The sequence below is a fragment of the Dipodomys merriami genome, unplaced genomic scaffold, assembly GCF_024711535.1.
Source record: "Dipodomys merriami isolate MVZ:Mamm:240054 unplaced genomic scaffold, mDipMer1.0.p SCAF_94, whole genome shotgun sequence".
Classification (NCBI taxonomy): Eukaryota; Metazoa; Chordata; class Mammalia; order Rodentia; family Heteromyidae; genus Dipodomys; species Dipodomys merriami.
The window spans coordinates 5,067,781-5,072,161 of NW_027206557.1; the positions used below are offsets into that span (position 1 = coordinate 5,067,781).

The following is a 4,381-nucleotide window of genomic DNA, read 5'->3' on the forward strand; positions in this document are numbered from 1 at the left end:
GATGCAGCTGTCTGTGGGGCAGAGGGGACAAAGGCTGTCTTGTTTCCATTCCTGCTCAGCAGCTCTCCCTCCTCCTTCTGGAAAGGCTTTGTTTATCCCAGAGCTGGCAGCCTGAGGAACCACCTAGTAACTTAGTTGCTGGAAAAGAGATTTGGGTCTACCTGGAAAGCAACATTGGATGGGACTGTGCAGGCTTGATTGAAGCACTTCTTCCCACTTGTACCTCTTCCCCTGTGAAAGAGATTCCTTGAGATACTGGAGTTAGAACGAATTGGTACAATTCTAACTAGAGAGCCTCTTTCAGGATAGAGGGATATTGGGTGTGATGGGGAGATAGATGACAAGCAGCCAATAAGTGATTCTGTTCAGTTACTTTCCCATCTGTTTCCTAACTTTAAAAAAGATATTAGCTGGCCACTGGTGGCTCATGCCTGTAATCCTAGCAACTCAGGAGGTTGAGATCTGAGGATTGTGGTTCAAAGCCAGACTGGGCAGCAAAGTCTGTGAGACTCTTATCTCCAAGGAACTACCAGAAAACCGTAAGTGGTGCTGTGGTTCAAGTGGTAGAGTGCTCACCTTGAGCTGAAGAGCTGAGGGACAATGCCCAGGCCCAGAGTTTAAGCCCCACAACTGACAAAAAAAAAAAAAAAAAAAAAAAAGATATTGTTTCTATTGCTACCTAAACCAAAAAATATCATTACCATAATACATGAGAAACTAGTATTTTATTTCATTGATGGCAATGCTCAAAATGTTATAAAAATAGATATAGCAATCTTCAAGTTGTATGGAATTTTAATCTTTTCATTCAATTATATGAATAAATGTTAAAAGTACAAGAATTAAAAGTATGTATGTAAGTATGTATGTATCTATTTATTTATCTATCTATCTATCTCTTCCAAGAATTAAATTGTGACTCACTCCTGTATTCCTAGCTACACAGGAGACTAAGATCTGAGGATCATAGTTCAAAGCCAACACAAACAGGAAATGGGTGAGATTCTTATCTGCAAGGAACCAAAAAGCTGGTGGAGTGCCATTCTTGAACAGTAAAAGCTAAGGGACAATGCTCAGGCCCTGAGTTCAAGCCCCAGTACTGGCACTGACAAATTACACATAATACATGTATATAGAATGTTCAAATCAAAAGAATCTAAATGAAATAATTTACAAAAAGTAACTATTTTAATATTCAATGCTCATCTAGTTGCTAATATAGAAAACACGTTACTGTTTCATCAAGACCTACAGAAAATTTTAATTAATTTGAGTTGTTTAATATTGTAGAAGTCACTTGTATCTGTAAACACAGCACCCAGACCCACAATAAGGAACTGAAACTGGAAGAGAAGCAAGGACAAGGAACTCAGACTTTGGTTTTAAAGAATGAAAGTTTGTGCTGTTTAAGAAGGATTTGACAAATTAATTCATTATTTCTCTTTTCTAAGGGCTAATGTTGCTTAAACTTTTTCATCTCTCACTAAACTAGTGCACAATTGCAGAAAATCACAAACCTTTCTGGCATCTACTAAAGTCCCTTTTTGTCTCTAATATATTGTAGAATTGGGGCCCTTTAGAGCAGGAGTCAGCAAAACTTAGTAATCCTGGGCTGGGAAGGTGGCTCAGTGGTAGAGCGCTTGCCTTGCATGCCAGAGGCCCTGGGTTCAATTCCTCAGCACCACATAAGCAAAAAGAAAAAAGCCGGAAGTGGTGCTGTGGCTCAAGTGGTAGAGCGCTAGCCTTGAGCTGAAGAGCTGAGGGACAACGCCCAGGCCCAGAGTTCAGGCCCCATGACCGGACCCCGCCCCCCCCCCCAAAAAAAAACAAAAGAAAAACTTATTAATCCTCTAAGTAAGCTAGGGTGGAGTTTTGGGTATGAAGGACACATGGTCTCTATTGCAACTATTAAATTTCTATTTCAACTATTCAATGTGCCATTGATGTACAAAGACAGCAAAAGATAATTGGAAGTAGCTGTGTTGCAACAAAACTTTATTTTCTGAGGCTGTCTGAATTTGGTCCAGTTGGCCAGTACGTGTTATAACTAACACAAGATCTTGGCAGAGTCTCTTCTGCCAGGATGGAAAGGAAGTCTTGACTGTTCCTGTCTACCATCTTTTTTTTTTAAATATGTTTTTTATTGTGAAAATACTGTACAGAGGGATTATAGTTACATGAGCAAGGTAATGAGTACATTTCTTATCAAGCATTGTTGCCTCCTCCTTTGTTTTTCCCCTACCATCCCTTCTCTCCCACTTCCACAACTACACTCCCTCCCCCCCTGCCCCCTGCCTAAATTGTAAAGTTCATTTTTCAAGTGTCTTGTACATCTCATTGTTACAATGGGTCAACCTGTATCCCTATTTAAACATTTTGTTTTTTCCCTTCCCCTGTCTACCATCTTATGATTTTAAGCCTTTCTAAACAAGAAATCTGAAGCTTTGAGGCATCAGCCAAACTCTACCCAAATTCCATGGTTGTGATGAGAATTCTGGTCTTCAGAGTGGTGTGAGCTGGGAAGGTCATTTAACTCCTATGGCTAAATATTAAGTGCGATGTGAAAATCAGTGGGTTTTTTTGTTTTATTTTATACTTGTCCTGGGGCTTGAACTCAGTGTCTGAGCACTGTCCCTGAGCTTTTGTGCTCAAGGTTGGTGCTCTACCAAGTGACCCATAGCTCCACTTCTGGTTTGTTTGTTTGTCTGTTTTTGGAGATAAGAGTCTCAATGATGTTCCTGGCCAGGCTGGCTTCGAATTACGATCCTCAGATCTCAGCTTCCTAAGCAGTTAGGATTACAGGCCTGAGACACTTGTGCTCAGCAATCAGTGGTTTTTGAAGCATTATTTTTCTACTGTGAACTCGACTCTCTGGATTCTCATTTTCTCATTATTTAAATGTACCACAGACATTAGACTTTCTCTCATAATACCATGGCACATTTGAGTTATTACTGAACAAACACCCTCTATTCCTGTATCTTAGATGCTGCCAATATGAATAAAACACATGACAATTTTATTAATTTCTCCCCATATGGGCTTTTTCATTAGGTTGCCAACAAGGGAGTCCATTGCCAGCTCAGCAGTGAGCTACACAGATACTGCTTCCTATTCATTGCCCCTCGAATCCCCCCCCAATAGCTCACACTGGCACAGGTGCAACTCTAAGAAGGGCCTCCAGGAGACTTCCACACTGTTGGGGCTCAGTGATCAGATTTGACACACCCTCATTTGTTCTTCATAACTGTTTTTTTTTCTGCCATCAATAAGAAATTTACTTATTTAAAAAAAAAATCCAAATGCTGGCATTGTCCAGAAAAATTCAACAGATTTATAATTGTTATAAGGTTGAACTGCTGAAACATTTTGACTTGCATTAATGCTTTATATCCTCACAGTTATATTAAAAATTCACACACAAATGAAAATGGAAAAACTGCCAATACCTGATTTCTGTCCCCTATTTTGCCACTGGTAATCATATACTTAGGTACCTTTTGACCCCATGGGGAAAAAAAAATCTAACATTCAGAACTACTGATAACAAGAAAAGGGGGTGGGGGGGGGACTTTGAGAATGAAATGCCTCCCATTTTAGTGGACTCTTAAGCACGTTCTCCACGTATGCGGCGTGCTAGCTGGCTATCTTTTGGCATAATTGTCACACGTTTGGCATGGATAGCACACAGATTGGTATCTTCAGAAAGGCCAACGAGATAGGCCTCACTTACCTCCTGCAATCCAACAACAGCTGCGCTATGGAAGCGCAGGTCTGTTTTGAAGTCCTGAGCAATGTCTCGCACCAAACGCTGGGAAGGGAGCTTTCAAATCAGAAGTTCTGTGCACTTCTGGTAGCATCTCATTTCACGGAGCGCCACAGCACCAGGCCTGTAGCGGTGCAGTTTCTTCACCCCTCCGGTGGAGGGCGCGCTGATCGCCAGCTGCTTCCTGGGCGCCTGGCCCCTGGTGGACTTGCGGGCGGTCGGCTTGGTGCCAGCCATGGCGGAGCGGCCACAACCCCCGCTTCTCCTTCGGCTGGAGCTCGGCGAACGAGAGACTGCGGCTGCGAATACAATTCTGTTCTTCATAACTGTTTTTACCAAACGATAATCACTTTATGTTTTCAGATTCCAAGTCAAAGCCAATCTCTTTCATTTCAGTGTAATTGCAATTTGCCTAACAACTTGTCTATTGGAAACGGACTACTTGATTTCTTAAGTTTATAGATGTTTCATATTTTCTTTGTATTTGCGCTAAAGAACATAATAAGAATTATGTTGAACACACATGAGAAATTTTGCTTTGTCTTGTTCAATCCTATAAGCTCAATGCTTCCTTCTATTTTCTTCTTTTCTTTCTTTTTGCCAGTCTTGGGGCTT

At 41.2% G+C, this 4,381-nt stretch overlaps 1 pseudogene; it reads right to left on the reverse strand.

Moving 5' to 3' along the window:
• Window positions 1-3,603: 3,603 nt before the first annotated feature.
• LOC138821762 (histone H3.3A-like) lies at window positions 3,604-4,003 on the reverse strand (annotated as a pseudogene).
• Window positions 4,004-4,381: the final 378 nt, after the last annotated feature.